Source organism: Euprymna scolopes, chromosome 9 (genome assembly GCF_053919585.1).
Source record: "Euprymna scolopes isolate OS-2025 chromosome 9, ASM5391958v1, whole genome shotgun sequence".
Taxonomy (NCBI): Eukaryota; Metazoa; Mollusca; class Cephalopoda; order Sepiida; family Sepiolidae; genus Euprymna; species Euprymna scolopes.
The window spans coordinates 136,744,672-136,772,381 of NC_136490.1; the positions used below are offsets into that span (position 1 = coordinate 136,744,672).

The 27,710-nt window shown below is 35.8% G+C and overlaps 1 protein-coding gene and 1 pseudogene across 7 annotated transcripts in view; both read right to left on the bottom strand.

The window, feature by feature from the left end:
• LOC145284867 (tumor necrosis factor alpha-induced protein 8-like) overlaps nt 1-27,710 on the bottom strand; it is a 447,133-nt gene that overhangs the window by 98,013 nt on the left and 321,410 nt on the right. Inside the window, exon 1 of one of the 7 annotated variants that reach the window (XM_080133875.1) lies at nt 12,600-12,921. The exons of 5 other annotated variants lie outside the window; for them this stretch is intronic. The gene's annotated coding sequence lies outside the window, so the exon portion shown is untranslated. Of the gene's footprint in view, nt 1-12,599; nt 12,922-27,710 lie in introns of those variants that run through there. One more of the 7 variants, XM_080133877.1, reaches the window with a different exon arrangement.
• Nucleotides 7,402-7,555, bottom strand: LOC145285371 (U2 spliceosomal RNA; annotated as a pseudogene).

Sequence of the window (27,710 nt, forward strand, 5' to 3'; positions counted from 1 at the left end):
AGAAGACGCAGATACAAAACCACATGATGATACGTTTATTTCTTCTTCGACCGGTCGGACATGATTTTGTATTTCAGGGATTCAAAGTTGTTACATGGTTATTTCTAAAACCCTCTCACTTCTAGAGGGTACCTTGATTCTAACGGAGAATCGGTCTGAATCTCTCTACTTCTCTCCGACTCTTCTCCCAGACTGCATCTAAAAACTCTACCTATATTGAGAACTCATGTCATCGCATGATTAAACATGTGCTCATAAAGCACATTGGATGACATGCGTCACGTTGCCAAACTTGACATGACCCCGAGTTCAGTAACCTATTTTTCAAATAACATGTTTACAAAATATGTTTACAATTTCACTTGACGATTAAATTCCTTAACAGAAACAAATTTCATTTTTACATTCTTTTTCCATATACAGATATGTAAGCTAAACAATTGCAATTCCTTATTTCAATAACATTCTGTATTTATTTTAACTTATGATTGGAATTTTCAATTCCAAATCTAGCTTTGCAAGTTCGAATCCTTGACTATCCTATTTCATATTTACATTTAACTAATTTCCTATTTTTTTACTACATGAAAAGGGGATAGCCCTTATGTAGCAAAGGGAGAGACGCAAGGGATGGGGGGAAGAAGGGAGAGACGCAAGGGATGGGGGGAAGAAGGGAGAGACGCAAGGGATGGGGGGAAGAAGGGAGAGACGCAAGGGATGGGGGGAAGAAGGGAGAGACGCAAGGGATGGGGGGAAGAAGGGAGAGACGCAAGGGATGGGGGGAAGAAGGGAGAGACGCAAGGGATGGGGGGAAGAAGGGAGAGACGCAAGGGATGGGGGGAAGAAGGGAGAGACGCAAGGGATGGGGGGAAGAAGGGAGAGACGCAAGGGATGGGGGAAAGAAGGGAGAGACGCAAGGGATGGGGGAAAGAAGGGAGAGACGCAAGGGATGGGGGAAAGAAGGGAGAGACGCAAGGGATGGGGAGAAGAAGGGAGAGGCGGAGGGGAGGGGAGGGAAAGGGAGAGGCGGAGGGGAGGGAAAGGGAGAGGCGGATGGGGAGGGAAAGGGAGAGGCGGATGGGGAGGGAAAGGGAGAGGCGGAGGGGAGGGGAGGGAAAGGGAGAGGCGGAGCGGAGGGGAGGCGGGAAGAAGGGAGAAGCGGAGGGGGGGAAGAAGGTAGAAGCGGAGGGGGGGGGGAAGAAGGTAGAAGCGGAGGGGGGGAAGAAGGTAGAAGCGGAGGGGGGGGAAGAAGGTAGAAGCGGAGGGGGGGGGAAGAAGGTAGAAGCGGAGGGGGGGGGAAGAAGGTAGAAGCGGAGGGGGGGGGGAAGAAGGGAGAAGCGGAGGGGGGGGAAGAAGGGAGAAACGGAGGGGGGGGAAGAAGGGAGAAGCGGAGGGGGGGAAGAAGGGAGAAGCGGAGGGGGGGAAGAAGGGAGAAGCGGAGGGGGGGAAGAAGGGAGAAGCAGGGGGGGGGAAGAAGGGAGAGGCGAAAGTGAGGGGGAAGAAGGGAGAGGCGAAAGTGAGGGGGAAGAAGGGAGAGGCGAAAGTGAGGGGGAAGAAGGGAGAGGCGAAAGTGAGGGGGAAGAAGGGAGAGGCGAAAGTGAGGGGGAAGAAGGGAGAGGCGAAAGTGAGGGGGAAGAAAGGAGAGACGAAAGGGGGGAAGGGACAAAGAAAAGAGACACAGAGGCAAAGTGTAAAGAAAAAGGAACAAGATGTTCAAGACTAGATTTTGTTTATGTTAGAGGGAACCAAAATACATTTTGAATATTTTTTCAAAATTTCATTTATTTAAACTGAGCATACAATGAATTCAATTCAAAATAATTTCTATACTGATAATTTAAAAACAAAATGAAAATAATGAATTGGAATCAGCGAGGCATGTAGAAAGTCAGCTCTAAGAAATTGTGTTTAAGAAGCAATGCGAATTTTTAATAGATAACCTTAGGAATAAAAGAGATCCATAAAAATTACAAAGATAAATGATCCCATTGAAAGTGTTTTTAACAACAACCCACTTTCCCCTCTGAAATCTTGAATTATTAACAAATCTGATATTTTCCAAAATTCATTTTTTATATTGTCTGTTTTATGATATATTAACTTTTATTTGATGCAGAAACACAATATTTATTGGATATGATTAATTGCACACAAGTTGCTATTTCAACCATAGATGGATGTGGGGGATTGTAAGTTCATGCCTTTAAGAGTGTTAGGGAATTTTATGCATTAATAATCACAGAAAATTACACACACACAAAAATAGATCTCATACTTTCTAATAAGTTTTATCGCCTATCACATCACCACACCGTGCATACCTGTACGTGTTTTATAAGTACCTCCATAAAATTTGCTTCTATGAAACCTGGTTCATTGGACTAGGAATAGCTCACATAACTACTTTATTACTAAGTAATCTCTCTCTCTATATATATATATTATTGGCAACCTTCTTGAGAAGGACAAATGTTTTATATATATATATATATATATATATATATATATATATATACACACACACACGCTAGCCTGGGTGTTTAGACGTGTGTTTGGAGCAAAAAATAGTTCGGAGGCTTAACTCCATACCGCGAAGTAAAAGAACGTGAAAAAAACCCCCCAAAACATGACGTCTTTGCTGTTGCGTCCGTCACCAAACCAGAAGTGGCAAAGGTTTAAATTAAGGCTAGTCAATCAGAAAAGAGAGGATGACTTTCGAAAATATCGGTGAAAAAAAGCGACCCTTGCCTGTAGAAATGCAGAAAAGTGCCCAGTTGATGTTGAAGGAATTAATATTTTTAGCCAATTTTTCGATATGTCGTCAGAAAAGTCGAGCTTCAAAATGATACCGATCTCGTGAAAATCCGTTGCCTCTGTTGAAAGTTTTAGGCAGACATACATACATTTAAACAGACAGGTGAGATTTATATTATAGATTATAATAAAACCGTGTTCTTGTCTGTCTGGTTGTTCACAATATACTTCATATAGCAGATGGCATATTATGTATACTGTTTTCGCCTGGCAACGCCGGGTATACATATACGCAGATACACATATTAGGTTGGTGCAAAAATGTCGTTTTTGACGTTCAACTTCAAAAGATCATCTCCTGCCATAATAAATTAATCGAAATGAGAACCATTAAAATCGACACATTTTTGCCAACGAGTAGCAAGTTTATTTATTCCATTAGCATAAAAATCCAGAGTTCTGGAAGCAAGGAAGTCATTGAAGGCCGATTCGGCATCATCTCGGCTTTTGAAGCTTTTTTGTTTTGTTTTTTGCTCAACAAGTTGTCGAGATGCTTGAAAAAGTGATAATCAGTGGGTATGAGGTCCGGTGAATATGGCGGATGAGGCAGAGTTTCGTAGCCCAATTCATTCAGCTTCTGCAGGGTCAGTTGAGCAACACGCGGGCGAGCATCGTCATGGAGAATTGGTCCTTCAATATTGACCAATCTCGAGCATATACGTTGGAGCTCCCGGTACATTTTGTCTATTTGATGGCAGTACTTCTCCGCCATAATCATTTCGCTCGGATTCAAGAAGCTGTGATGAACGAGACCGCCTGCAGACCACCAAACAGTCACCATAACCTTTTTTGGTGCAATTTCAGGTTCAGGAAGTATTGTGGAGCTTCTTCGGCATCCAATCACTGTGCCAAATGTCGGCAGTTGTTTTAGAGGATCCCATTCTCATAATACGTCACAATCCGCTCGAGAAATGGGTCGTTTTTGTTGTGCGGAGAGTAGAAAACCACCTCAAAACAATGATATTTTTTTTTTATTATCATTCAATTCATGCAGAACCCATTTATCCAACTTTTTTGACTTCCCTATGTGTTTTAAATGGCGAATGAATATGGAGTGGTCAACCTCGAGGTCAACAGCTACTTCTCATGCGATTTTGCGAGGATCAGTTCGTTATGAATTACAGTCGGCCGGCTGCAACAGTCTTCATCTTTGAGGCTCTCGTCACAATTGCAAAATTTCTTGAACCACCATTGTGCCACACGTTTATTAGTGGTTCCTGGGTCAAACGCATGATTGACATCATGAGTTGTCTCGGCAGCTTTTCAGGCTAGTTTGAACTGGAACAAGAAAATCGTCCGTATTTAACTTTTATCCATGCTGTTGAAAAGCTTATAAAAAATGAATTAAGAGATTGAGAACGGTAACGAATGACACGATTCAATAGAGCAAAAAACGTGCTTCAAAATGATATTTAACATGGCGATATATGCCAATGAATTAATTCAGAAATCATATATAAAAAGTAACATTTGAGAAAACGTTATTTTTTTGCACCAACCTAATACATACACAAATACACACACACATATATATATATAGAGAGAGAGACACACATACTAACGTTAAAAAGGGTAGCACTTCTTCCAACTTCAACTGAAAAACGATAAAAATTTTTAAAGATTAAAATCATCTTAAGACAGCGCCTTACCATAAAGTTCACATTTTTAAGAGCTATTTTGTTGGCGAGGTTATTATCCAGTCATAAAAAAGTAAAATTTCAGTATTTATACATAAAAAAACGTTTATATTTTTTATACTTGCATACAACATTATCATTAACCATTTATTCCGGTAATTGAGGATTCAAAGAAATCGTCTGATAAAAATATGAGAAATATGCAATTCAAAAGATAATTCTTAAACAATTAAAGTCAAGAGAAATTCATTAAGAAAAAAAAAAAAGCGTTCTTACCAACTTCAGGTTTTACAGTTGTTAGTTTCAAAAGAAAATAATGTCTTTATAACTTGCAGAGCCTATTAAAACATAAGCATACTCGCCCCCCCCCTCTCCCCAAAAAACTATAATACACATTTTTAAAAAATTTTTGGAGTGAAATCTTATGATTTAATGAGATAAGTTCCCAAAGTAAATATTCCTCTGTAAAAATGTTCTGGGGTTTAGCTTCGACCATAAATTACAGTTGTATTGTAAACTTAAAAATTTTAAGATAAAATAAATTGGTTAAATTTTACTTACTTTCCACCTTAATCATCTTTAAAATGACTTGACGTTTTTCAAGTATGCTGAAAACGAATATCATAAACAAATAGTGTACCTAATAATAATCAATGTAATTCCTTATGTTATAAGTAGTGGCCATTGCAGTATGTGCAAGCGTGCACATATTTTTGGCTTCATGTCGGAACAAATAAAACTATATAGTGCTTTTGTTGATTAGCGATCTTTTAAACCAACTCATTTCAGGTATAAACATTACCTAAATATGCTAAAATATGCGCATGCTTACACATACAACAATGGCCACCACTTATAACAAGGAATTACATTGCTTAATATCCGGAAAACTGTTTGAGGAAAATGTAAATGCGATATTCGATTTCAGCATATCTGAAAACCTTTTAAAAAATTGTCATTTTAAATGTCAACATTAAAGTGAAAAGTAGAAATTTACGAATAAAACAAATAAAAACGATATAATTGACATGAACATTTAAAAAAAAAAAAAAAAAAAAAAAAAAAAGAATTATTGACTTGCATGGTTACCTGGCGTTGCCCGGGCCTCTAATTTGTTAAAATATGTACACTTCAGTTCACTTTTTTTTTTTTCTTCAATTTTAAAAAAGTCATTGAACAGAAAAAAAAAATATAACTTTTAAAAAGTGTAATATAAACAAGATAAAATTTATTTCACCGAACATCTGTTCTCTAAATTTAAAAAATTTTTTTACATAGGAGTCATCACTTATCCTCGAGTGGTCTCTGTGGCTTGATAAGGGTTAATGAGTGTACAGTAATCAATGAGGTAATATAGTAATCGTTAGTAGTGGAAATTTGGTAAATTGGATTACTTAAGGGGACGGTTCAACAAGAATTTAATTACGTTGGACTTGAAATTGTAGTCAGCTGGAAAAGCAGGTAAACGGAACAGAATTCCACAAGCGTGCAGTTCTAAGAAAGAAGCTTTGTTCATGGAATCTATGTTTAGGTTTAGGCACAGATAAAAAGTGATGGAAATTATTGATAGTGTTTTCAATTAGACAAGTGTTTTTCGTGAAAGTCAGGGCAGGGGGGGACCACAGATTGGAGCTCAGACGAGCACTTGCCATGAAAATAATAAGCAGAGACATGCTTGCAAAGTCTCTTCTGTGGGAAAGAGGTTGCAGGGAAGAGAAAAGGGCATCCCCCACAAAGCTACGAAATCTATTTTGAACTCTTAAGGCAGGATAAGGTCTTTCTAGCAGCTACTGCCCAGATGTGGCAACAATACTCCATCCTTGGACGTACTTGACTCTTATATAGGTAGAGAATTGCATCAGCAGTGAAATATCTACTGGAGCGGTAGAAGGAGTAGGGGGCTACTATCAAGGACCTAAGTTGCAGGGGTACTATGTAGGGAGTTTAGCAGCAAGATGTCTTAAAAGAAAAGCAAAAAAACAAAAACAAAAAAAACTGATATTTGGGCTTGACAATGAATTCTCTGGAAAAGTATGCAGAGTGAAATCTAATATTAATTAAATAAGTTCGAAAGCTTTTAGTACGATTCTTTAATTAAAAAAAAAACAAAAAAAACCCCAAACAAACCTATCTTTTTTCATTTTCAGTTTTTAGAACAGTTCAAAGCTTTTTTTCATTTAGTTACACGGTTTCAACGTCCAATCAAGACGATTTGAGTTTTATATAATAGATAATAAATGCAAGAATGTATTATTTACTATTAGTAGTTGAATTTGCTGCTGAGAACAAAGGCGTCCATTTTAATTAGAATAGAATTAATTCCTGATAAAGATGATAGTCATCTGAAAAATATTCCTAGGCGAATAAAGTATTTTATGAAAGAAATTAAAACGTATCAAGTTTTGTTATTCATAACAGACCTACGTTAGAAAATGAAAATGACTATTTAGGTTGAAATATTGGGTTTATAGGATAAAACGCATCACTTAAAATGTCTACTTTAAATAAATTTTTTTTTAAATTTAAATTAAATGATTGTGAATAAAACAGATTGGTTTAGTCTTACACAAATAAACTTTTCGCTTCAATGTAAACAAACCATTTAACACAAGTTGATATTTTTATTCATAGCTTGAGGATGGGAAATTTCATTCTTTCCCAATGGTATTATAGTATATTTACAAAAAACAAGGCCGATAGCCATTAGTCGTATGCTCTCGTGTAATGAATGAATGCGTGAATGTAGGATTGACATGAAATTCTTAAAGATAAACTAAAATGACCGAAAATTTGGCTGAAATGACTTAAATAAAAAGTAAATGACTTAGAATGACTTTAATGAACTTAAGGATGAATTGAATGACCTTAAGAATGACTTCAATGCTTAAAAAGTAACTGGAATCCTTCAAAAACAACTTGAATGATCTGGAGAATGAGTTGAATGGCTTTGAGACTGACTAGTTGTAAAGTGGGTGATCATTTTACATTAAATTAATACAGAAAAGTGAACCCCCACTTTATATCACAAAGTTACAAACATAAGTACAGCATGTAGTAAGGACAGATACTACTCTTTGATCTTGGCCAAAAGGCCAAGAAAAGCTGCATTTATTTGCTCCCTCACCGAGCAAATTAGGCACAAGACCGATTTTTAATGTAAGGAGTGAAGGGGAAATGGGGCCAACTCCCTGGGGAGTAGGGGAGCTGGATAGTGACAATTGGTATGAAGGGTTGCCCCTACATTGACCAAGGTCTTATATGTGAGGGTCGCCCCCACATATGCTCTTTGCTTGCAGTATCTGCCGGAACAGATACTACACTTTGATCTTTATATATAATTTATTTTGTGAAAATGAAAATTACAATCAAAATAATTCAATACACTTTGATCTTGGCCAAAAGGCCAAGAAAAGCTTAAAAAGCTAAGAACAGCACCTATTAACAACAGACCTTTGATCTAAACCAAAAAGGCCAAGCACAAAAGCGTTATTGACAGACCGACCAACGGAGTGACTTATAGAGTCGCTTGCACGCGACTAAAAACAGATCCGATTGGATTTTGAATCAACTTAATTGATTACATATACACTGTTCATCACACTACACTAACATCGATAAAATATAGATATACTAGCAGGTCGCCCGGCGTTATCCCGTCGTATAATGCCTATAAATATTAGATTTTAATTAATGCAGAATTCTTATATAAACAGAAATACCATAGGTATTAAACGTAACATTAAATTTCCTAAGTGTGTTAAAAAAAAAAACAAAAAAAAACGAAAGAAACTGAGACATGTGCATGCAAGTATGTTTTTTTTTTTTCAAGCAGTTCACTTCTTGTAAGTAAAAAAAAAAAAAAAAAAAAAAAAAAAAATTTGAGCCGAGATCGAAACCAAAACCTAAAGATAGCGAGTCAAGTACTATAACCATTAGACCAGCTTGACACGACCTTTAAATCGTGTTTTCAAACCTACTTATTCTAAACATAAGGAAGCTGTCATGTTTCATGACTGTGCATGTGCAGTCGTGAAACAGTTGACAAATCCGATGACCACCAAATACCAATTTTTCAATTTTGACCTGGTCATCAGTATCGTACAAGTAAACAAATTTAATACTAATCCATTCCACTTTATATTAAATTATCTTGTTTTGCACCATATCAATTCTTTTGGGGTTATTTAATACCGAATCCATTAATTTTTGAAAAACAAAAATTTGATACTTCAAATTCTTTCATTTATTTATTCATGGTTTTTAGTTTAGTTGTTTCGTTTGATGGCGTATCAACCCTTTTTGGGTTCAATCATTTTGGCCAAAGATTTTATGCTTCAAGGTTTTTATATCTTCAAATCTCTATTCGTGGTGTTTAATTTGATTGTTCTGTAGAGAAAAATTGTTTTTGTTTTTAGCTTTGCAGAACATGATTGAGTTTTACAAAAGGAAAGAATTAAAAAAAAAAAAAAAAAAAAAAAACCCCAAAAAACAAACACACAAAAAAAACAAAAAAAAAACACAGGAAACTAATATCTCCAGACTGATCTAGAGCTAATATCTTCGATTTGGTACCACTAAACCTACTTTTAGTAATGAATTTGGTAAGTCAGTAAGTAGGGTATTAGATATTAACAACTGATACCCGGGGTTCGATGACTATTTCAGTTTGATTTTATAATAACTAATTCTTAGCCAGATAATGTCTCACACATACTGTAGTCGTTGGATTTATAAACACATCTATATACAGAAAGAGATTCGAAACCTGAATAGCCAATCAATAGAAGACAAACAAAACCAAATGCGGCCAGCAGCAAAGTACCCAACAAACTCCGCCAACGACAGTGAAAGAAATGTGCTGGTTTAACTACGCTACTCATTAACCCGAGAAGTCTATTTTTACGCATAAGGAAAACCATTATTTTTCTATCATCTCTATAAATAGGAAGCGTACGTGTGTGTGTGTGTGTGTGTGTGTGTGTGTATATATATCTATATATCTATAAAAGTGAGAATGTGTGTGTGTGTGTGTATATATATCTATATATCTATAAAAGTGAGAATGTGTGTGTGTGTGTGTGTATGTATCTATATATCTATAAAAGTGAGAATGTGTGTGTGTGTGAGAGAGATCACACTTCTCAACCTATGTACTCAACGGATTTTTGATCTACAGACTTGAAATTTGGTATATAGGGCATTCAGACATGTGGGAAACTTTTAAATCGGTTTTCATCTGGAAAAAAAAATAAACAAAGAAAAACTAGCTGCTAAAGGGTCAAATTTGAAAAATTTGTACATGGGAGGTGTCGGATTTTTATCGGTTTGCTAACTGTTCAACGCATGCGCATGTGTGAATAGCTCACATGACAGATTCATTATGTAAAAAACACTTAAAGACGTGTCAAGCCGGCCTAATGGTTATTGTATTTAACTTTCGATCTCAGCCCAAGTATTTTTTATTTATTTATTTAAAAAAAAAATTTTTTTTACTTACAAGAAATGAACTGTTTAGAAGACATAATACTCGCACGCACATGTCTGTTTCTGTATGAATTAATATTTATGCGTATTTTCAACCGGCCGGGCTGCTAGTATATATAAGTGCTCAATAACCTAGAACAGCAATTATATCTAATCATACCATATTTAGAATAAGTTTTATATGATGATCATGAGCGAGAAAGAGAGAAATAGAGAGAGAAGTATACAATTACACCATTCTAAGATCAGTTCTAGAGTCTGTTTGACTCCAGCTAATTGATTGATAATTTCCCCCGAGAATTGAATACAAACGTTTCTGTGTAGCTTACTTGCCGTAAGTATGTGTTTATACTAGTACTGTGTGTGTATATATATATATATATATATATATATATATATAATATAAAGCTGAATGTGTGTGTGGTCACGAATAGGCGCCTATACGGTTGACTATTTAAAAAACAAAACAAAAAAACAAACAAACTGATTACATATCATGATAGAAGATGTATAGATACACAGGAATGGGCATGTTTGATCTGGCAGAACGGTGGTTCATTAAAATTATGGGGTCTGCGTTCGCGCCTGGTCCACAAAGTATGGAAATAAAAAATTTAAGAAAAAAAAAACCGTTTACAAGTGTTTTTGATATAGATGTACATAATACTTTGATAAGTATGTTTTAACTTAAATAGGGATGGTATAATAAAATTGTGGGGTCTGCGTTTGCGCCTGGCCTCCATAGAATGAAAATAGGCACAAACTTTAATAAAGACTTTTCATATCTATCTGCGTAAATATACTTTGATAATTATGGTTCAGTTTGAAGAAATATGGTATAATAAAATTATGAGGGTGTTCGTTCGCACCTGACCTCCATAGAATGGAAATATGTCACAAAGTTTAACAAGTTTTTTTTAATATAGATCCACAGTATATTGTGACTGTTTCAGTGTGAAAAGGTATGGTATAATAAATTATGGGGTTTATCTATTTTATTTTTACTTTCATCATATTTTGCTTTGGTTTTTAATACCCCCAAATTCACAACCCTTCCTTTTCATAACCTATCATACTTTCATAAATCAAAGTCCATTTTCTGTAGGCTGTTTTTGAACCCAGTCAACGACGGGTACTTTTGCTAGTATAATATATATATATATATATATATATATATATATATATATATATATATATATATATATATATATATGTGTGTGTGTGTGTGTGTGTGTGTGTACACACACACAGAAAAAGATTAAGGTTGTAAACATTTTACTACGACAGTTGCTTCGTCATTGCACAATTCAGTGTGGCAAGCCGTAAAACCCGGACGGTGTTAAATGTCTTATCATTAGAGCTAACGAATTTGCTAAGAATGGATGAAATTATATTGTTTAAATGATATTTTTTAACTTTATTATTTTACAAACTTACGATACTGTTAAAAATCTTTTTACGGAAGAGTATTACACGACGCTAGTGTCAGTATTTCCAATATATATGTATATATTCCAGGTTAAGAATAGAATGTATTCATAAGATAAAATTCCAAGAATATCCACTGGATTTATTTATTTTTTTCATTTTCTTTCTTTGAAGATTGTTACGTTGGGTATGGGGCAGCCAAACCAGCTGCCAACACTGCCCTGTTTTTTATTGAAACTAACCGAGAGCTCTTTTTAATATCCTCGTTGTTCACCATGAATATTAGTTAGGTAATAGTACTCAATATGAACATTGAAAGGAAAAGACAGGCTTTTTGCCAGACGATATATTAGTTATTAATAAGTATAGATCGAAACTGATGACAGTGTAGCAAAAACTACACACACACGCGAGCGCGCGCGGTCGAGTTTCAATCCTAACTTGAGGTAGTTGCTAGTCTAGCCGCAGTGAAGAGTTGATACAGCGAAACAGTCCCTGTGGATGGATGTCATTATCCATATATAAGTTCTACTCACGTATTGAGTTCGGTTAAAGTAAATACTGAAAATCTACACACAAATATCATTTTATGTTTATATACGTGACATATTGATACAGTACACACACGCACACATATTGGTGCAGATTTTTTTTTTTTTTTTTTAATTATAAAAAAAGAAATTATATATAAAAAAATAAAGAATTATAAAAAAATGGGTAAAACTATACAAACACCGTGACAGCGAATTAACCCTACCCCTAACCCTAACCCTAAACATAACCCTAACCCTAACTCTAACGCTGTCACGGTGTTTGTATAATAATACCAAAAAATGCATTCTCTCAACTTAGTGCAATCATTTGTGATCAAGAGTGCAAAAAGTATTACTTTAGGTAAATTTAAATACAGAGGTAATGTTTCAAGGCTGTTACTATCGTTAAAAACAAACAAAACAACAAAACAAATAAACAAAAAACACGCATACATCTTACACATCACACACAGGCGTAATATTCACGCGCAAGAAAATGTTCTTTTGGGGAAAGTTGCAAGTGAAAATTATTCAAACTTCGTTCATCTAATTTATTAAAATATAATCTAACATTTTTGGAATTTAATTTAAAAAATATTTAAATTTTCACTTTAAAACAAACTATTTAAATCTTAACGATAAGAAGAAAAAAAAAAACGGTAAACAGTAACAACGAAAATCCAGAAAAGAAAAACAAACTTACTTTCGAGAAATTCATCCGAAAAAAGTTAACGTTAAGCAAAGAACAGTCAAAATAATTGTCATCGTCGTATTTGGGTTGTAGTAGTCACGTGGTTTTTGTTGTAGTAATTATTGTGTTATGAGTATTAAGGGTTAGGTCTGGGTGCGGTTCACGGTAGTGCCGATGGGAGGAGGGGCAGCGAGACGAGGAGGGGAATTGTTCATCCATACTGCTGCTTCTTGTCAGGTCCCTTACCCCCCATGTCGCCCCCACAGGGCCTGTCTGCAGCTGCCGACGGCCGGCAATGTAAAGAAGACTTTTATTTTTTGGTTGTTTTGGAGGACCAATGGCACAAGGGTTCCTACAGTCTAAGAGATTAAACTATGCAACGTCTATAAGAACGAAAATGAAAGTGTGGGAATGTGGAGAAGGAGTGGTGTTTGCATATGTGCAGTCAAGTGAGAGAGAGAGAGAGAGAGAGAGAGAGAGAGAGAGAGAGGGCGAGAGAGAGAGAGAGGGCGAGAGAGAGAGAGAGGGCGAGAGAGAGAGAGAGGGCGAGAGAGAGAGAGAGGGCGAGAGAGAGAGAGAGGGCGAGAGAGAGAGAGAGGGCGAGAGAGAGAGAGAGGGCGAGAGAGAGAGAGAGGGCGAGAGAGAGAGAGAGGGCGAGAGAGAGAGAGAGGGCGAGAGAGAGAGAGAGGGCGAGAGAGAGAGAGAGGGCGAGAGAGAGAGAGAGGGCGAGAGAGAGAGAGAGGGCGAGAGATAGAGAGAGGGCGAGAGATAGAGAGAGGGCGAGAGATAGAGAGAGGGCGAGAGATAGAGAGAGGGCGAGAGATAGAGAGAGGGCGAGAGATAGAGAGAGGGCGAGAGATAGAGAGAGGGCGAGAGATAGAGAGAGGGCGAGAGATAGAGAGAGGGCGAGAGATAGAGAGAGGGCGAGAGATAGAGAGAGGGCGAGAGATAGAGAGAGGGCGAGAGATAGAGAGAGGGCGAGAGATAGAGAGAGGGCGAGAGATAGAGAGAGGGCGAGAGATAGAGAGAGGGCGAGAGATAGAGAGAGGGCGAGAGATAGAGAGAGGGCGAGAGATAGAGAGAGGGCGAGAGAGAGAGAGAGGGCGAGAGATAGAGAGAGGGCGAGAGAGAGAGAGAGGGCGAGAGAGAGAGAGAGGGCGAGAGAGAGAGAGAGGGCGAGAGAGAGAGAGGGCGAGAGAGAGAGAGGGCGAGAGAGAGAGAGGGCGAGAGAGAGAGAGGGCGAGAGAGAGAGAGGGCGAGAGAGAGAGAGAGAGAGGGCGAGAGAGAGAGAGAGAGAGGGCGAGAGAGAGAGAGAGGGGGCGAGAGAGAGAGAGAGGGGGCGAGAGAGAGAGAGAGGGGGCGAGAGAGAGAGAGAGGGGGCGAGAGAGAGAGAGAGGGGGCGAGAGAGAGAGAGAGGGCGAGAGAGAGAGAGAGAGAGGGCGAGAGAGAGAGAGAGAGAGGGCGAGAGAGAGAGAGAGAGAGGGCGAGAGAGAGAGGGCGAGAGAGAGAGAGAAGGCGAGAAAGAGAGAGAGGGCGAGAGAGAGAGAGAGAGAGGGCGAGAGAGAGAGAGAGAGAGGGCGAGAGAGAGAGAGAGAGAGGGCGAGAGAGAGGGCGAGAGAGAGAGAGAGAGAGAGAGGGCGAGAGAGAGAGAGAGAGAGGGCGAGAGAGAGAGAGAGAGAGGGCGAGAGAGAGAGGGCGAGAGAGAGAGGGCGAGAGAGAGAGAGAGAGAGAGGGCGAGAGAGAGAGAGAGAGGGAAATATATATCGAGAAGGCGAGAAGTCGAGAAGTAAAGAGAGAAGTCGAGAAGTAAAGAGAGAAGTCGAGAAGTAAAGAGAGAAGTCGAGAAGTAAAGAGGGAGGGAGAGAAGTAGAGGGAGAGAAGTAGAGGGAGAGAAAACGTAGACAGTGGGAGAGATAAAAGTAAACTGCAAAAGCAGTTAGCGAGTCTGTGAAAAAGGGAAAGATTAATTGTATGATGTAAATTTTTTATGAAAACCGTTTAGACAATTTTTTTTTTTTGCATTGACGTCGAAACTAGCAATATTTTAGTTCGAAGAAAAGCAATCCTGCAGTAACGTGTTCTACGGATGAAAATGTTTTAGAAATTAACTGTCCTTGTTGTGAATGTCCTATAGGAGCACCTTCAATAAAAATTACTATAGTGTACAGGAAAACTAGTCTTGTCCTTTTGTCTATGAGCAAAGTGTTGTATCAGTTCTGAAACTACACTTCATTTTTATATGTGCCAGATTGTAGTGGGTTGAACTATAACAATTTATAACATATCTATCTGCCCATTCCACTTTTTCTCGCCAACTACTGGACTTACCTCGCTGAAATTTTATATAGATCTTTGCTATGATAAAGTGCATCAAACTAAGTATTATAGTATCCGTTCGATGATTAGTAGGGATTAGTATTTAATGCAAAAATGAGCACAATTTAATTCCACATTCAACCATTAATTTCACATAAAACACTCATTTTAAGCCAATTATAAGACCGTATCCTGCCTTGACAGAGTTCAAAATAGATTTCGTAGCCTAGTAAGGGATGCCCTTTTCTTTTCTCTGCAACCTCTTTTCCACAGAAGAGAGGTTTCGAGCCCGTCTCCACTTTATCATTATTTTTATGGTAAGTGCACGTCTGAGCTCCAATCTATGCTCTTCCCCCTTGCCAAACTTTCATGAAAAACACTCGTCTAACTGAAACAATCTTATCTTTTTATTGGTGCACAACGTTTCGGCCAACTTCCTCTGGCCTTCGTCAGGTGGTAACCGCGACGGATAGGAACTTCGAATCTCCTAACTGCATTCTCAGCCATCACTGCCATCCGTAGTTGTTGTCGTCTCACCACATTTTTGACCAATTACCTCTGGCACGCTTTGGGTTGGGATTGAAACCGCTATCTTCAGACAATGTTCATCTGGAACCGTAGAGATTCAACGTCTCTATCAACTGCGTCACGGGCCCCGAAGGGCGATCAAGATTGGATTCTTTGATCTTATAAATCCACATTTATTTATTATCTGATCTTCCATAGTCGGGTCCGTACCGATTGGTATATATATATATATATATATATATATATATATATATATATATATATATTATTCCTTATTGGAATTTTTTATTTTTGAGATGAGCATTGTACGTTAATTTTATTTTATTTCGGACTATTAGTCTCATCTTATCTTTTTATTGGTGCACAACGTTTCGGCCAACTTCCTCTGGCCTTTGCGGTTACCACCTGACGAATGCTCATCTGACAATGCTCATCTCAAAAATAAAAAATTCCAATAAGGAATAATATATATATATATACCAATCGGTACGGACCCGACTATGAAAGATCAGATAATAAATAAATGTGGATTTATAAGATCAAAGAATCCAACCTTGATCGCCCTTCGGGGCCCGTGACGCAGTTGATAGAGACGTTGAATCTCTACGGTTCCAGATGAACATTGTCTGAAGATAGCGGTTTCAATCCCAACCCAAAGCGTGCCAGAGGTAATTGGTAAAAAATGTGGTGAGACGACAACAACTACGGATGGCAGTGATGGCTGAGAATGCAGTTAGGAGATTCGAAGTTCCTATCCGTCGCGGTTACCACCTGACGAAGGCCAGAGGAAGTTGGCCGAAACGTTGTGCACCAATAAAAAGATAAGATGAGACTAATAGTCCGAAATAAAATAAAATTAACATACAATGCTCATCTCAAAAATAAAAAATTCCAATAAGGAATAATATATATATATATATAACTGAAACAACTATCAATTTCTCCCACCTAAACCTAAATTCCATGAACAAAGATTCTTTTTTAGAACTGCAAGCCTGTGGAACCCTTCCCTGCTTTCCAGCTGACTACAATGTGGTTGTCTTCAAGTCTAATGTAAACAAGTTCTCGATGAGCCGCCTCCTTAAGTAATCCAATTTACCAAATTTCCACTACTAATGATGACTATATTGTCCCAATGAATACCGTACACTCATTAACTCTTCTCCTCGAGTGGTCTCCGGGCCTTGGTAAGTGGTGACTACTTCATAGAAAAAGAAACTTTTGCCCGTTTTTAACAGACTAAAAACTCTTGTTCCTTATATCTATTTCTTTTAAATGCATATTCTGGGAAGATATTCTTCATATGAAAGGTTATGAAAAGCCTGATGCGAGATGGAAGATAAAAAAATATATAAATTTAGTAGGTAAATGGATATGGTAAAAAGTAACCCCTTCCAATTCCTCTCTGCAGACATGAAATATCTTTCTGGAATGCAGACTACATTCTTGACATGACTGCTGCACATCTTGTTCCATTGATGCATATTTCATGATAATATATGCACATATGCGTGATGTATGCAGAAAATGCATACAATAGGGTTGTATTACGAAACTCACATGATCAGGCTTGTGCAAATATTTTAATTTTTTTTTTTTTTACAAGGAGTCACCACTTATCAAGGCCCAAAGGCAACTTGAGGATAAGGATTAATGAATTTACGGTGGTAGTTTAGTAATAGTGAATAGAATTTGGATTATTTAGGGGGAACGACTCAACAAGAATTTGTTTACATTGGACTTGAAGATTAACATATAATCGCCCAAGAAGCTTTGTTCAAGGAATCTGCATTTAGATATAGGCACAGATAGAGTGGGGGAAATTGTTGATAGTGACTGTAGCTAGTCGAGTGTTTTTGTAAAAGTTTAGCAAGAGGGGGACCATAGATTGGAGCTGAGACGAATACTTGCTGTGAAGCAAATTAAATTAAATATAGCTAACATTTGGATCTATTACACCTAGCAGCTGGGTTTCCAAATTTAATATGATCGATTAATTAGTTTAGGAGTTAATCTTGTACACATGTATATGCATGTAAACATACGTTAGTTATATAATAATTTGCACAATCAGAGAAGGTTGCTGACCGGAAGTCGTAGACTAGTGTTATCCTAGTCCTAGAATATATTCGAACTCTGGATTCAAAACCCTTGTATGATATATGATGAGTACTCTGTCACCAGAGCCTCTACGCCACATACATACACATCCTAACAGGCTCCCCTGCGTTGTCCAGTCGTAGAATATGACTAAATATCTTATTTTAATTCATGCAAAGTTTGTATTTATTATTATAGAGCCAATTCTTTATCGCTTATTATATTGTACCTAAGTGATTTCAAAAGAAAAAAAAATGATTTGGGTCCTCTCAGATAGAATCGAAGCCAAAACATATAGCTCTCCAACCTTATTCATTACCGTCTGAGCTAAATCCATACTAATACAAAAACTGAAAAAGTAACCCTGTAAAAGATAAATGTATATTTACACATGCATACAAAAAACATTTATGACTTACACCTGCCATATTATAATTTTTTTAAATTTTAACTCCTTACCAGCTATTTTTACCGGCTAAAGACCAAATCGAATTTGTTTCACAGATCCGAATACTCTATATATCAAGTTTCACGTCTGTAGACCAAAAATTAACAAAGGAGTTAGATAGAGACTGTTCCTCTGACAGACAGGTCACTTTATATATATTTCAATGAAAAACGCAATATCTATGAGGTGCCTTCAATAAGCCTCCAGACTTTTTGTATAGATATTTAAAATTGTCGCAAACTCTTTAAAATTCAGTATGTTATTGCTATACATCTTACGTGATAACTGAAATTTTTATGATTTTAGGTTCAAATGAACAGCTACAGCAGGAATTGGAATACACGTTCTGGTGAATTTCAAAAAATTCAATCTGGACGTAAGGACACTTTAGAAGAATGATACGCAATAGAATTGTTTTAAACTTGGAAAAAATGCCACAAACGTATGGAATGCTTCAAACTGCTTTTGGACCATCTTGCATGAATCAGAGAAGTAAAGAAGTTAGAACACCAGAGTTGATTGGCCAAATAAAGAGCTGGATCTACTGCTACGATCCAGAGAACAAGAGACAGAGTTCCTGGTGGAAAGTCAGAGAGAGAGAGAGAGAGAGAGAGAGAGAGAGAGAGAGAGAGAGAGAGAGAGAGCAAATCCACCCAGAAACTTATGATAATCCCTTTTTGAAAGCACAGGAATGATCTACAATACACTGAGTTCCCACTGGACAAACAGTCTGCAAGAAATACTATGTTGAGGTTTTAACGGACTCCAGGAAGAGATTCTGTCAGAAAAGCCCAGCATTCTTCAAATCAAGTCAGTGGCATTTCCACCAAGACAATGCACCAGTCCACAACTACATCCTTGTCAAACTATTTGATCAAGATGGGCATCAAGACAGTTCCTCATCTCTCTATAGGCCGGTGACTTTTGGTTATTCCCTAAGCTCAAGGAAAACCTTAGAGGCTGTCGTTATGAGAAAATTGAGGAGATGAAAGAGACTGTGACGAGGGTCATTGAAACGCTCACACAAGAGGACTTCCATGGAGACTTCCAGAAATTGTTGGAACGGTACAAGTGCATTGCAGCCGAAGGAGGTTACTTTGAAGGAGACTATAGTTTCATGTGTGTACTATTAATAAAAGTGCCCATACGAAAAAAAAAAAAGTATGGAAACATTGAAGGCATCTCGTACTTCATAAAAAAAAAAAAATTTATGAATGTGAATTAAATGCATCTGATTTTGAAACGATTTATAAAAATATTTCAAAACCAGATATTTAATTCACATTCATAATTTTTTCTTGGGTCATAGCAGGAGATCTTTGGATCTTTATTTGGCCAATCAACTCTGGTGTTCTAACTTTCTTACTTCTCTGATTCATGCAAGATGGTCCAAAAGCAGTTTGAAGCATTCCATACGTTTGTGGCATTTTTCCCCAAGTTTAAAACAATTCTATTGCGTATCATTCTTCTAAAGTTTCCTTACGTCCAGATTGAATTTTTGAAATTCACCAGAGCGTGTATTCCAATTCCTGCTGTAGCTGTTCATTTGAACCTATAATCATAAAAATTTCAGTATCTCCTAAGATGTATAGCAATAACATACTGAATTTTCAAGAGTTTGCGACAATTTCAAATTCCTATTTTTTCTATTTATTAAAATTTTTTTTTTCATCATGCCTATCTATATAGAGAACGATGTATACCGTTTGGATAAAGTTCGTAGGATTAGGATTAATGAAATTATTTCTTGAACTAATAAAATAGAAAAACGATCAGCAAGATTAGGAGTGAAATTAATGATTAACTAACCTTTACTTCTGGCTTTTTTCTGTCTGGCTTTCGGGCAAAGATCAGTGTAGTATCTGTTCTGATGCTACACTTCATCTTTTCTGTCCTCGATCAGTGAACGAGAAATCCTTCATGATAGAGACAGTTTTTATTTTTGCTCCTATCCAGAGTGCCCCTTGTGGGGAGCTGGATCTTTCCCCACATTAAAACCCGACCTTGTGTCTAACTCTGCCCTCATGGAGAGATAAATAAATAGAAACTAACCTCAACTCCTCTGAAATTAGTTTCTTCATTAAAATTACATTTCTTTCCCAAAATTTGAAAAATTATGACATGTAAAACATTTTAGATGTTAGTTTCCTTACACTTTTAGTTCTACACTAGCAGGACTCTATAACTGGCGTTGCCCAGTGATAGTACCCCCCCTGCATAAAAACATTAAGTACAACTTATTGTAGCTCAACGACCAACCTCCTCATGTTAAGAATGGCTTTCGGAATGGACACCCTCAACCTCCCTATGTTAAGAGCGGCTTTTGGAATAGACACCTCATTTTGTGAGTGGGGGTGTGGTTGTCATAAAATTTGTCTGAAATGTAATTTTGATATTCGCTGTCAGGATTCCCATGCACAAATACTATGAATGAATAAAAAAAACCCTCTATCATTTAAAACAAACTAAATTCCTGCAGTCACCTATACATCACTATGTAAACAATATTGAAAAAAAAAAAAAAAAAAAACACTGTATAGAAAAGCAAAATACAATTGTATTTATTTTTGTGACCTCTTTGCGTCAAAAAATAAAAACAAAACATTTAATATTAGTTATTACCTGTGCGAGCCCTAAGGAAATAAAAGTAAAAAAGTAAGCTACTCCCTATAAAATATTTTGAGCGCAAAAAAATTACCTGCAGTAACCAGGCTCGAATGTGTAATGCTAAGAGAAAAAGGAGGTGAACAAGGAAACACTTTAGCCAACTGGCCTATAGTGAACTTATGCCGTTACAGGCCAATGAAAATAAAACCAAATAAAATGAGTACAAAAGTTGCACCACTACAATGATGATGACTCCTTTCTCTCCGTCTATCTGTGTGTATACTTTCTTAACCAAATAAAAGGAGTTCAAAAGTTTAGCACGGCTACACTGATGACGATACTCCTCTCTCATATATAGTCTCGCTCGCTGTTCTGTAAAACCTTCAAGTTCATGCTTATTTAGGGAAAAAAAGAAAAAAGAAAACGATTGGTTTGTTTTAGGTTAAAATGATTGCAGAGTGTAAAGAGAGCAGTCATGTTTGTTAAGGTCTAGCATGTTCATTTATTTAAGAACATGTGTATTCCCAAATAAGCAATTTGTCAATTCGCAGCCAATGAGGATTGCCGGAACTATAAGGGAGAAATTATTTTTTTTAATGGGAAAAAGAAAGGTAATGGTTTGTGTATGAGTTTATGAGCCAGTAACAAAGATAGGACAGGGCAGTATATGTATAATGTGTATATTAGTTCTCGGTGTTGACTGGTGGCGGTATGAGAACTTTAGATTTAGTAACTACTTCCTCTAACAATGGGGAGACTGTATCCTAGGAGGGACATCATCACAATGTAGGATTTTATTATAACGACTAAATAAGTCTAAAATGTTCTAAAGTTACACAAGAGTGGCTAATAGTGTCCACATAATGCATTTGTATGTGGCATCTTGTTGCAAACCTAAGGTAATTTGGTCTAGAGGGGAATTTCTGCAATCAAAATATATTTGGAGGTTAATCAAAATTGCATGAACACTTCTCATGTGTCTACTTCAGGAATCAACTTACATAATTATACTTCTGTAACATTGTCTGGGAACCAATGCATTGTAACCTCAGTCGCAAAGCAGACAAAGAATAGAAAAGAATTCAATCCTTTTTTTGCTGTACGACATTTATTTCCTCATTCTGTTGTTACCGCTGTGACGTCCCTTATGCGATTCATATTCCTGAACGTTATCCATGCCTCTAATGTGATCTTGAACGTTATTCCCGTCTCTAAAGTAATCTCATTTTTAAAGTCTTTATTTTTCTCTATCGGTGACATTTTTCACGCATTTGCATCCGTTGTTATGTTACACTAATGATTTGTTTTCATTTATTATTAATCGATTATTTATTAAAATAAAAAATAATAAAATAAATAATAAAATAAATATTAAAATAAAAAATTCCAATAGCATAAAGCAGTACATACGAACATTTTAAAATTCCAATCAAAAGGAAATCATTTTATTATTAGATCAAATCTACCACAATGCATATTTGTTTCTTCAGAAACCAGTCAGCCATTTTAATATTTTATTAATAGTTTTAAAAAAGTGAACATATCACTCAATAAGTCACAGACAATTCAATGAAATAACTTTCAGCCAAAATTTGACTTTCTCCATAAGCAGTGTACTATGCTATAACAAGACAGATTCCAACGTTTCTCTATTTGATACATTTTTTTTTGTAGAACAAAACTTTTGTTGCTCAGTTATTCTTCAACTATATGCAGCACTTTCAGTTTCTCGGAGTTATTTCAGTTCATTATGCTTAAGTATGGCGTACCATATTTTGTTGGCCTGTCATGCTTAAGCATGACGTACCATATATCGTTGGCCTGTCACGCTTAAGCATGACGTACCATATATCGTTGGCCTGCCAATTAAGCATGACGTACCATATATCGTTGGCCTGCCAATTAAGCATGACATACCATATTTCGTTGGCCTGTCACAATTAAGCATGACGTACCATATTTCGTTGGCCTGTCACAATTAAGCATGACGTACCATATTTCGTTGGTCTGTCACAATTAAGCATAACGTACCATATTTCGTTTGTCTGTCACGTTTAAATACACAGATCAAATAGGAGCATCTTGAGAATTCAAGTCTGGTTCATAAATTGGTAGCTTTTTCAGCAATAACGAGGCCAATTTTGTCAGGTTAAGCCTCTTGGACTCAAGTACTACCATTAACGGTTATTACACTCCTGGTCATTATTAGGAGTAATTGGTCCTTAATAATGCCAAGTGGTCATCTTGGGGGTGGAGGGGGGGGTTGTGACAAAGACATTATTTTACGGACCTGGAGTTAGAAGAGTTGCCACCTGTTCGAGCCCGATCATGGTAACAGTTCTCACCAGCATATTGTGAAAATGACACCTGGTATGATTGGAAGGTTGTAGTTTATTTTATTTTTAAGAAAGTTTCCATATCACCAGAACTCATGAAGAAAGAGAAAATACTACTACTACTACTACAATATGATAACTATGACGATGAAAGTAGGCTGTACAAATATAGATTATATATTGGAATTCAGTTCTCAGTCATTTTTGGAATTCAAGACTGAATTTGCTTTGACAGTTTGTGAGTAAGAAAAATCAATAATTAAATTAATAGAATAAATGTTTGATGTTGTTTACAAAATAATGTGTAAAAGCAAAAATACTTTCTGATAAATAAGACCAGTTAATCAAAAAACGAATGTGAGAGGAAGATAAAGTCAACATCAGCAATAAAAAGGAAACAATGTAAAATCCTTTCTATTTAGAGGCTTCATTTGTGAACAAACCTGCAGAAGAAAAATATTTCGGAACTTTTTAATCTGGAAAATATTGTGATATAATTCAGTCCAAATCACACAAATGTGATCGCATTATTTTTGTTTTTTAAATAAACATTTAAGATTGCAAAAAATTAATTCACAAATATTCTAAGGAAAAGAGAAAGAAATCCATGCAAATCATCTCCAAAAAGTATTGGAAATATGTAACAAAGTGTGTATCAGCACGTGAGAAATTCAGCAGCAACCGAAGGATAGTGGGCTAGCAAAAATATTAGCAGCAACCATTAAAGCATGTATGCAAATTAGAAAATGTGCACAAGCTTGTATCACAAGAAAAGGAGAAAGCTGCGTACGTGCAAATGTAAAGGCGAGAAAGTGAGGTAGCAAAGACAGATACTTAAAAAAACAAAAAAACACGTGTGTGCTAAAAGACTTGAAATATAATGAAATGCGTTGTTTTGGAAGAACCACGAATAAATCCATTTCATTTGAACTTGAAAAAAAAAAAAAAAAAAAAAAAAAAAATTGCAAAGTTGGATTTTCATTTTTTTCCCGTTTTGTTTGTTTGTTCCTTTGCAGCGGTATCAGACAATGTGTGGGTCAGAGTTTTGAACTGTAACGCCGATTAAAAATCTTACAAATATACACGCGGCCCTATTAAACAGGTGTCCATATGCACGGCCCAATCAAACAAACAAATGAAACATCTTTTTAACACATACTTAAGACAAGAAAAATTTGAACTTAAATAATATTGCATAATCTAATGAAGTTAAAATCGCACAGATGTCATCTCAGGCACTGAAATAAATATATATATATATATATATATATATATATATATTTTAAAGATAAACATTTAACGTCACAAAAACCTAAATCGTAATTTTCTACATCAAAGATTTTCACTGGATAAAAATTGCTTCCAAATCTTCAGTCTTAATACAGGGCAACCACCACAAATAGTTGGATTGCAGAAAGGTTTGTGAATTTTATTAATAATTCCATCAATGGCATTTGTCCGGGCGGGGAGGGCTACTCTATGCATCAGGATTTAAGAATGTTAGCTTGTTTTGTTTTTTTTTAAATCTAATGTTATGCTTTGGGCAAACATGTAACATAACTTACATCTTTTTTTATACCCTCTACCCACGCCTCTGTCTTTTTCAACCAGTTTATTACTCTCTTTAGAGACACACTCGAATCGACATAAGGCAAATAACTGGGGGGGGGGGAGAAAATCAGAATTACTTCCCTTTACAGGACATCAAAAATCATGTTTACTTTTTGATAACATTAAATGATATAAATAGCCATTTCACTCTGAAAATGAATCTTAGATATGAATACAGATTTTTCAGAAATTTTTGATCAAGTAAAAATACAAAAACATAACAAAACACGCCCCCACTCCCATTTCTTAAATTTCTTTTTACTATTGACTAGCAAGGTGACTCAATGTTGCCCGGGATTGAATGATGATCAACTAATATTTCATACTCCCATATTTTTATTGTCATCAAAATTGGTGAAATCGACTATTTTTTTTTCCCAATCAAATCGATTGATTGCCTGCTCTAATTGGTAACTCGTTGCAGTGCACCAGGAGGAAGCTTCACATGCATCTCAGAGTAACTTCGTCCACAATACATTGTAGTCTACACTGGACTGTAAAAAAACCTACAGTTGATTTTATAAAATTTTTTATATATGCAAAAGTTAATTGTGCTCTAAAGAAAAAACATTTAGAATACGCCCCTGGCATATCAAAGAACCTACTGTAAAAAAATTTGTGTTTAGTCAAAATGTTCTTTTCTTTCTTTCATTGAATTATTTCAATTATCAATACTTATTGAAGACATTCCGGCACAATACCTATCTAAGAACACTGCCAGGGATATAAAGTACTTTTGTATGAGATTTCATAAAAATTGACCCAGCCGTTTTAGAGTCTATAGGTAACGAACTAAGACACAGATTTCCTTTTATATAATAGAGATAACAGACAAAACCTTTCTATTTCTCAAATCTTGATTTCCAGAGACTACATAAATTCTTAAATACATTATCCAATTTTCATTTAAATCTTAAGAAGAGATAATTTGGCGCTTGTGCATTTGTTATCACATTTTTTAAATAGTATTTACAAGTTGAATTAAATTTTTATATTTTGTATATTAAATCGTTAGATGAAAGTTAAAAAACAAAACAAAAAAAAAAACCTCCCTCCCCGATGTTAAAAATGGTTTTCTATATAATAATGTTATTTCAGTGCGATAGCAGATGCACAAGTACCGACAATTTTATTTATAAAATAAGGTTTGTTATATTTCAATTTTCATTTTTTCTTCAATTTTAATGAAAAAAAAAAAAAATTACAGTCTACTGTTGCATTGTTATTGTTGAATAAAGTTGAACATGTTTCTAAAATTAAAATTACATTACTAAGAAAAAATACCCCCCCCCAGAACATAGTATCATTACATTCATGACTAGCAGGGTGCACAGCCTTGCCTGGTCGTAAAATATGCTTAAATATATTTTAATTCATGCAGATTTTGTATCTATTATTAGAGCTAATTCTCTATTGAATATTATATTGTACCTAATATATAACAGTGATTTTAAAAGTAAAAAAAAAAAAAAAAAAAAAAAAAAAAAAATGACGGTGCCATCAGCTAGAATCAAAACCAAAGTATTTAACGCTCCAGTTGTGTTCCCTACCATTTGAGCTATCAGATAGATAAGAAAAATTTTAAATTGAACCACTTGAAGTTATGAATAAATTTGTGCATGCACAAAAGTAATAAAAAATATGTTGACAAGTTGAAATGGACATTTTGCATTTTAACTTGCTGATATATTTCTGTACACGTTATTCATCCATCCAAACAAAGATTTTACGCATTATAAACCATCGTTTGTGTATGATTACTATTTCCTGTTAATTTCAGCGTTATGTGACTAATAGTTAAAGAGTTTATCGGTTAAATATTTTCACAGACACACATCTATACATCTGTTTTATTTATATAGATTAAAGGAGAACTCTAATGAGAAGAGATTCGTTTCATCCAAAAGTTTATTTTGAAATTGTATTCAAATGAATTACTTTGGGGACTCACCCATACATAAGATATGTACTCTGCCAAACTGTATAAATAAATAAAGAGGTACCGACTCTTGTGATGTTCATAGTACGCCATCTTGGTATTAGATACTAAAACTGTTCCCTGTATAATGTTTCATTCTCAATACAAATACCTTGTTTTAACTCGTATCCGTGTCTTCCTTAGTGACTCTTCCGTGACAGAACAAGTTAGCGACGAGAAACTCATATTCACAAAGAGGATACAATAATTTGGTGACGAAAAACTAAAAAAAAGGGCCACCAATAACAAAATCAGCTTAGAACAAAAAAGGAAATGGATAAACTTATACCAGCAATTACACACCTAAGTTATCGAATAACGCAATTGCATTCTCAACGACCAAGATATTCTTTCAACTAGGGATATGAAAATGCCTCAAAAGTCTTTCAACTAATGATGAAAAAATAAATCGTTTTGTCAGATACAGAAGGAAAACAAGTTCTCCAAAACTGTACTTGAAGATATTTCTACTTACAACTTAAAATAAATTGGTAAGCAAGGTTTTCTCTAATCAAATTGTATTTTTTCTCTAAAAAAAAAAAAAAAAAAAAAAAAAAGGGTAAATTGTGTTTAACATGCAGCATTAAAATTAATTAGTAATACTACAGAGTTTTGTTAATTTTTTCGAATAAGTAAATTTCGCTCTTTGAAAAAAAAAAAAAAAAAAAAACCTACAAAATGGACGACTTTAAAAAAATTATCCCTCGGATACTCTAATAACAGAAATCTGATGAAAAACAGAAAATGGAAGCAAAGATGTTCTAACAGCAACAGGAAAAAAAAAAAAAAAAAAAAAAAAAAAAAACAGATGCTAAAGCAGCAGAAAACTGAAGGAAGATTGATTCAACAATAAGAAATACAAAAACAAAAAATACCCACAACACAAAAACAAAACAGGAATTACTTTTCAAAAGCTTGATCAATAAACCTCACAGGGATAGTAACACAGCATTTTCACAAAACACGGTATGGAACACCATGTAGAACTTTACGTTGGACACTTTCTTTAGAAGGTATAAAAACTTTAACATCGACTGGAAAAATTGACCTGGTGCAAAAAAAAAAAAAAAAGAGAAAATTGTCTGCTTTTACGAAAAGCAGACAATTTTTTTTTTTAGAACTGCTAAACACACAGAATTTGTACACTACATCCTACCTAAAAAGATCACGGATATTGAGTTTGCGGAATCTGTGAAGGC